This window comes from Papilio polytes, unplaced genomic scaffold (assembly GCF_000836215.1).
Source record: "Papilio polytes unplaced genomic scaffold, Ppol_1.0 DF824180.1, whole genome shotgun sequence".
NCBI classification, from domain to species: Eukaryota; Metazoa; Arthropoda; class Insecta; order Lepidoptera; family Papilionidae; genus Papilio; species Papilio polytes.
The window spans coordinates 1,720,464-1,729,113 of record NW_013525024.1 but is presented as its reverse complement, the minus strand read 5'-3'; the positions used below and the strand labels follow the sequence as shown (position 1 = coordinate 1,729,113).

At 33.8% G+C, this 8,650-nt stretch overlaps 1 protein-coding gene across 1 annotated transcript in view; it reads right to left on the bottom strand.

The window, feature by feature from the left end:
* The window catches only part of LOC106111142, a 48,016-nt gene that overhangs the window by 31,185 nt on the left and 8,181 nt on the right, over positions 1 to 8,650 (bottom strand). Inside the window, exon 2 of the mRNA XM_013293132.1 lies at positions 8,263 to 8,477. The gene's annotated coding sequence lies outside the window, so the exon portion shown is untranslated. The remainder of the gene's footprint in view (positions 1 to 8,262; positions 8,478 to 8,650) is intronic.

Here is an 8,650-nt window from a genome sequence, read left to right as displayed (position 1 = left end):
GCGGCACGGAATATTAAAGCGAGCTTTACCACTGTTAGTTATATCTTTTTTAAAACTGATTGAAGTAAATATAGGTATGTCTTGTTTAGGATTCTTGTTACGGAAAATTTCTAATGTTTCCTCAATAACACGAAGTTATAAACACCACATGTAATTGTTTATTGTTCTATTCTCACATTAAGAAATGAAGATATATCGTGACATGTTTATAAGATGGGTGATTTTAATTCAACAATACCGACGTAAATGCCATATTTCATCATGTTCCTTCAACTTTATTACGTGTCCGCACTTCTGTAACTCTGTAAACATCTTGGACATTTGTAGAAAGTCTGTTTACATCGACTTACATAATGTATTGAGCTGGTAAATGGACAAACAGACCTCTACCTGATATTATATAATCAAATTAGTGGATTGATCGATTTGACATATGCGTGCATTTGATTATCACATTGTTTATTTCTTTTTACGAAAGCTGGTTATAATTTTTTCTATCTTTCATAAGACTTGTAATATTTTTTTGTGTAAAATTTTATGCTTTAATAGTTTTGTTCTTAATTCGTTTAGTGCATTGGTTTCAAGGTTTATCTAAAGGTTGGTTCTACTTATTTTCGAAAATTAAAGTAGAAATATATTAAAATCTTGATAATGAAATTGTAATTAAAAATGTAACGGACTGTAGTGTGTAAAGTTTCAAATAATATTAGTGACTTCATCGTATATCAATCAATAACCGGAGCGTGATTGTTACGTGTGATACCTTACATGTAAAACACTTTCAATGATCCGTTAAGCCTCGACGTAGAAAGCTCTGCGTATCCGGCTCAAGAAGTTGTATGAACGAGTTACTTTTGACTGACTCATTACTACAATTGTAACTGTTCTTTTCCTATAGTTTATACACTTAAATTTCTTACTAATATTATAAATGCGAAATGGATAGATGGATGAATTGACGGATCTGGATGAAAATTGGCATAAATGTAGAGGATACTTTGGAAGAATAACCTACTTACTTACTTTATTTTTTTTAATTCCACGATAACAGAGTCCCGTGCGTAAACTAATCTAAAAATAATGTGTTTTGCAATAATCTTTTTAAATAAAATTGGGGTACAGCGTGTTTTTAATTCAAAATTGTTACATTTTTGTACCGAGTTATTTATACATTGTATAAATCTTGAGTCAAATCAATATAAATGTTTTCTAAAAGGTCAAATTGTAAGATATAAAAAGTGAATAAGCAAGGCTGGAACCAATCAATCAATGTCGAAATACATTAATAGCTCTTTAAAATTAGCGTAGATTTACACAGACTAGCAGTGCTTCCATAGCACCTGGAAAATGTTGCATCTCTGTTCTTATCAAATATATTAAGAGAGATACTAATATATATTTGTTGAACTGTCGGCAGTGTAAACCCACTGTTAATAAAACAATGAATAGTATCCGTATTCATGTTACATTAGTTGTCTACGATTTTTATAAAATTGTTAACAATTTCAAGATATAATACTTGAATTTCATTAAAAAATGGTTAAGTTTCAAGAACGATTTTATCAGCACAAAACAGCGTTTCATGTGAAAAATTCTCAGTCTCAGATTAGAAAGCTAATCGCATGTAATATGATAGTCTAGCGTTTGATTGGTTCAACTAGCAGTGAAATATTTGCTAAATAACTATTATACAAGCAAGCATTTACGTGTATTACATATGGTGATGTCGACACAAGAGATTAGTCGATCACGAGTCACAAGCACGACCTACTGACGATGTTTGCGATTTCGCCGCGAAAACTATTTTACATCTCAACCAGGGCCGATGCGATAGTGAAATCCGCTAAAGATTCTGTCACGAAACTGACGATTTTCGCGGTTATTTACGACACAGATCAACCTTGGATTGCTACCAATAATGTACAATGAAAAACCGTCTTTAGACGCGATCTGTTTTCAATTTTATAAATCAAGTATTAACTTGAGGATTGCTAGTTGAATAGCTACATTAAAAATTCCTTTACTAAATTGTGACTATTACATTTGCCTATGTTGAATTATATTTTTTTAACCTTTTATATACTTTTTTACAGTATGAAAAGGCTAAGCCTAGTCCTAGTCTATTATACTGTTCTGGCATTGCATGGACTATTCACAATTTTATGTTTCGTCCTTAGATAATTACCATGGTTTTGTAAAGAATCATTCAGGTTATTGTTTTATATGTACATGATATACAGCTTGGGTTAATTCGCGTGTCATATGTTTATCTCATGTGATTACTGCGTGCGATGTATTTACCAGTCCATTGTGTGAAGACGTGGTTATTGTTCACTATGAAATGTATTCAATAACAAAGTCAACAGTGATTTTACAAAAAAAGATACTACATACATATTAAGTTACAGTATCCATAATGTGTTGTAGATATTGAAGGGGGAAGGAATCTTTGAATATAACGGAATATTTATCTTACTAAAATACGTAAGAAAAGCACAGTTTTTCGACAAACCTAGCAAATATACCGATTTTGTTCTCCATTAAACAAAAACCACAGACTGTTAGAATACGGTGACATAATTATACTTTGCAATCAGTATGTCAAACGTGCCCCTTAGTTCATGTAACTAGTAGTTTACATTTACCGTACTAATACTACTTATGCTAATTTTAATATTAGGAGTGAATCGCCTTATCTAATAATTTGTTTAATTAATAATTTCATTGTCTATTTGCACATACATGATTGGAAAATTGTTTTTCCTAGAGTATAAAACTTTAAGTAAGGTTTTGATAGCATAGGATAGTGATGTAATTTTTATCGTATTTAATTTAATAAAATTCAGCAATATGGAAATTTTCCACAAGAAAATTATCATTCAATAACATTATTTATAAATTTTGAGGGACATAGAAACGATATTAGTTTTTGTAGATAATTAGTAAACGCGCACTTAAGGTATCGAATATAATATTTAAATTCAAGGCTGTATATAAAATTCGGAAAACAGTTTCATATGGTTACTCCAACAATGAGAGATTCCGTCGTTCAAATAGCAAGAATTTTTGTTACCTCCAGTTAATAGCGCATCCTAAATGTCGTGACTTTTGAAACATCTCGAAGGTGAATCGAGTTCGGATAATTTCTGCATTGAGCAATAAAATATAGGCACCTAAACTGGTTTGTTTGCAGCGTGCACCTCCGGATAGCGCGGACTTACGGAGAAAATGTTTTATACCACGCTACGTTTCCAACTTCACAAACACTGATGCTATATGAATTTAAAAGTTCATTATACCTTCATCATTTATACGTGAAGGGACAATTGATAATGATTTATGGAATAAATTTGTAGTCTTGAGGGGCACGATTTTAACACGATCATAGTTTCGTAGTTTTTATAGTAACCTTGCTAATGAATAAGGCATCCTAAATATACGCAAAGATAATTTGTGTTCTTGTTGCTTTCCACTTATTGATCATAATTTTGCACACTTACGATCTCGATATAATTGCTTTATAAAAACTTTGAACTATTCAAACAACGTTGAATGTCATTTGTTATTGTAATCTTGGTGCTGTGGAACTCTCTAAATTGTCTTTGACTAAGGATCAAGATTGAAATATTGATTAGTGTTGTCTGTGCAGACAGCTTGGCTGACAATACGACGCGACTACGAAAGCCGTCGTGCCTTATTCAGTATGTAAGAATTACTAATGACTACTTTCTGATGTCCTGGTATCCGAGACTATTTATGAGATTGTTCTGTATTTGAAATACTGAGCTTAGATTATAACGAAACTTGTTTATCAGCAATAAAACATTCTCTATGTGGAAATTTCCTTCAATACATTACTTTTAAATGATACCTTTTACCGATTTGTTATTGATGTTACTGATTTAATCGCTTTTCGAGTCACTTGTTAGCATTGAAATTATAATTGATATGTTTCCTTCCTCTTTTAATTGTGTAAAAAATACGTAAACAATCAAGAAAATACTTTTATATTCAGATTTTTATTAACGACAAACTAATTGTTATTCTTTAGTCTTAATAGGGCTTATTTTGACAGTTTCAGAACTCACTTTCACACGTACAGAAGTCACTTCTTCTTTTGTACAGCATACTTATACAGTTCATTTGCAACACAGTTTTTACAGAGACTGCAATCTAGTCTAGACTACGCTTTGGTAGAAGATGATGGAGAGACAATGTTGTTCGTTTTACTTGTACAGCTGATTGAAGGGTACAAAATCGGTAATATCACGTCACGAGGTCAACGTCTGTGGACATCGGCCGTACAAATTGCTTATAGCTGCGGTATCGCTACACTGTCAAAGCGGTGAGACTGGATTCGATTTGCCGGCTGACGTCCACGTAGCTAATCGTTTTGTTGTCTCCTTTCATTATTTTGCTTTGAAAACTGCTAGTAAAATGTGCAACAATGTGCTATTATTAAAGTATTTAAGCGGTTTTGAAAATATTCTACTTCTCGTATTCTACTTGAATGTATTTTGAAATTTGCTAAAATCATTTCTGGCACAAGATTAAACTAGGGGATTTGCAACTCTTTGTAAGTTTATTGAAATTTCATACACTCATGTAACTGGCTGATAATATCTGTGATAAGTTCCAATGCCCAAAAAAAGTATTGCATAATCTGTGATAAAAATTGTCCTTAACTTTCGAATTTATGTAATAAAAGATATGGCAAACAATGCAATTGAGTGTAATCAAGCCGTATGGTGCAGAGCGCAGGGCGCGGGCTGCAGGCAGCGAGAGTAGGTGTTATGTAAAGCGGGGAACAGGTCCGCGGCTGGATGTGGGTCGGCGAGCTTTCCACGGCATCGTGCGGTCTCTGCCCCCGCGCGTCCCCTCCCCGCCTCGCGCTTTTTGCGCCTGAGTACTGCAAATCTTCGCATTGTTGCCATTACCTTTGCTTTATAACTGCAAGTAATCTATCAATTACTTCTCTGGATCGTTAAACGGTCACTCAGGGTCACGTTCAGGGTAGATATAGTTAGTATGAAAATCATATTCTACGATAAATTATTGAGATTATTTAGAGTGCAGGATTTAGAGTATAGAATTGTGTTTACGATCTACTCGTTGCTACAAACATAAAAGCTTCATCAAGATTACTAACAAAACAACATAGGTGTAACACCCTGTACTTTCTCCGGCGGTCCCACGGCGAGACACGGCGGCTAAGTCAGGCCGTAAGTGCATTCACTTGCCCCGACAAGTTCAGCTTTCGTGTGAGGTGTGTCATCACGACACAATGAAGCCGATAAAAGACTACACCTCATCTTGTTTACTTGATATCTAACACGGGGATTTCTAAATTCACTCTTCAACAAATAAAAAGCTTTAAAACAATGTTATTGTTTGTGCCTTATTAAAACTATGAAAAAAAAATTTCGTGGTTTAAACTACGCCCTTAATTAGCTCGCAGGCTTGGCACGGTCGTAACAATATATTTATTTACGCGAATCTTAAATAAAAAATCGAATTTTAAATAGAAATAGTCTGAATCTGTAGTAAGTTAGGGGTTGAATGTTATTAATTATGGAATTATTTTGTTAGCAGTTAAAAAGGAAATGTTGCGGTGTTTAGTTGCGTCATCTATGACAATTATGATTTCAGGGTGCTCGACTCCGGTGAAGCAATGTTTGCACAACGAATTCTTAGGTTGGGAGATGAATAGGAAGTGAACTATGAAATTAATTAAGAATTTGTTTCGTTTGGTCTCTCACTGTCGGCCCTCGATGCCGATACTAAAGTTATAAATTATTGTTATCTTTTATTGATAGCTAACTTTGGTAATTCAACATTTGAGTGGGGAGCATTCACCTGTGCTCCGCGACTATTACTTTCATATATTTTTTGTCAGTCCAGCAATCTGCTCCGAGTTCTGCTCGTAAATGTTTCTGCGCCCGTTAGTTCGCTGATCACGTTCTCTTGCTTGCAGTTTTTGTCAAGGTAAAAATATAATTCACTATTAACAGACGTGAATAGATCTTTGTGACGTATTAAATGCAATGAACTGGTACATTGAAAAGTGTTGTGGTTTCTTTGTAATTGCAATTTAATCAACCAATCTGCGGTCGTGTGTATTTCATTTCAAGTTTGCAAAAGTCTTTCTTGTTTTGAGTGTCTAGAGGTTTATTTTTTATATAACATTAGGATAAATTACTGTCCTTCTGTAAGCATTTATTAACAAAACATTTTATTTCGAAGATTCACGAGATAGGTACTTAATCTATTCGAGGCGTGTAAACCAACTTTAATATTGAAGATGTGTAACTACGAGCTCGTGTAGAAACCTAATAAATTGATAGTTGTTACTATCAATTTGCAACCTTATTGCATGTTTACAACAAGCTAGTACAAAGCATATATGATGTTACCGCGAAATGGCGTATTATGATAAAGAAAACAAACCTTCCCACGTTCTAGACCTTTGCCATTGTTCCCCAAGGCCACAGCGGATGTCAGCTGAAGCAGCACCATCACGCGATGGTGACAACTACATTGATCGCGTGGGAGCTAACTAGTACTAAATTAGTATCATCAATCTGTCTTCCAATGTCACAATCATCATCCGGCTTTGATTCGCGGTAACCATTATACTATATCCATTAAAGTGTTAAGGGATGCAATCAAAAAGATACTTTACTACATTTTATTAGAGCACAAAATAATTAATCAGGTATCAGTTACGTGACAAATAGAATCGTTACAGTTGATAAGTGAAAGAGGCGATTGTACGCCGTTATTACGTTTTATCGCAACGATGTTGTTTTAATCGAAATTGCGATCTAATTTCAGATAAATGAACACTTGTATGTAATGTAGAGTTCAGCGATTCTGTATAGAGAAAGTTACATCGATTTTTGTCGATTCGTTTCTTAAGTGATTAGGGCTATTAAACGCAAGAGTACTCTTTTTTTATTAAATTTTATATGACCGATAAAAATTTACTGCTATTTTTTTATCTAAGTTAGTTGGATGTGAAAATTACCTTTTACTGGGACTTCTTTAAAAGTCTCATTGTATTTTTTGTTGTCAGTAAATACATGTGTTGAGTAGGTGACGTATATTCAGCTATCACTCTCTAAGACTTAGTTAAAAAGATAAAGAACTCTACCGTTTCTTAACCCGGAAAAGCAACTTCATATTAATGCAGTACAAGTCACGACTTTCGAAGGTTGAATCGCGCATAGAAAATGAAAAATAAGTTTTACTTTAAAATCTTTTCGAAGCAGTAAGAAATTAGTAAATTATTAGATACTGTCAGGATCATAATAGTTGTGTTAAACTAATAAAGTCGAAACATAAAGGTTTGTAAATTCTTGTCCGTCGAATCTTCATGTGAGGGTTAAAGCCAAAGGGATGATGGGTTTTCAAAATTTACATGCAAATATTTAGAGAAATAAAATGCACATTAAATACTTAGTACGGTATGAATAAAAATGTTGATCACGAAATCCGGTGACATTGGAACAGATTGTAAGTTAATGAGCCAGCAATTTGTGTGGTCGTGTTCGATGTTATTCTATGACACCATGACAAGCGGAGCAAGGTCACTATAACTTGACCATTGTTGAAATGAAAGCCTTGATAACATACTGTTTGATTACTCAAAAAAATCGGTAGACTCTATGAAAATGTTAACTGAATATTTTAGATGACAATAAACAAATGCTACCCGCTTTAAATTCATTAAAAAAATCAAACGACTTTAGCTCTGGCTTTAGTTGCATTTTTAGTTCCTAGACTTTTGAGAATCTGACAAATCACTTTATGAGAAACTAGCTTTCGCCCGCGATACCCGTCCGCGTGGAATTAAAAAAACAAAAGTGAATAGCCTATGTGTTTTTCCAGACTATCCTCTACATCTATGCCAAATTTCATCGAAATCCGTTCAGCCGTTTAGGCTACAAACTCTAACAAACACCCATCTATCCATACATCTAAACTTGCGCATTTATAATATTATTATGAAGTAAGATGGCTTAGAAATTTTATCACTAATAATGCTAATTAAATTGTTTATTGTTTAACGTGTTTGGGAGACAATGAATGACGATTATAGGCGCATCCCACTTATTCTACAAGGTCATATTCAGGGATGTAGGAAGATTTCAAAGGTAGAGTTGACCGAATACAAAACCCACGCCGATTGTTAAAGAATGCTTATTTTAAAATACGTAGAGTCGTTCGTTAAAATGTAGACAAATATGAAAATAAACTTACCAAGAATAAACCGCCTAGTCTAAGAGCGTGGCCCAATGTTGTTACACTAAGACACTTCACTAAGTCAATTGGTAACAGTTTCGGCAGTGAATAGTTTGTGTGCAGTTTCACAACCCTATTCGCACAGACACATGGCGAAAGTTGAGTGTTCGATTATTTCGATATTAAATGTTTACTTGTCACTTATAGCAGTCACCGGTAGCTCCGAATATGATCTGGAAAGAAAAAAAAGTTGTTGATAAGATTATACTTGTAACTAACTGTTGCCCGTGACTTCGTCCATGCAATATTAAGATGAAAAAAGTAGCTTATTACAAATTATTAAGACTTAAAGCCTTATCTTGGACTTCTTAAAATAATACTTCTAAAGCGAACTCTCTTTTAATAT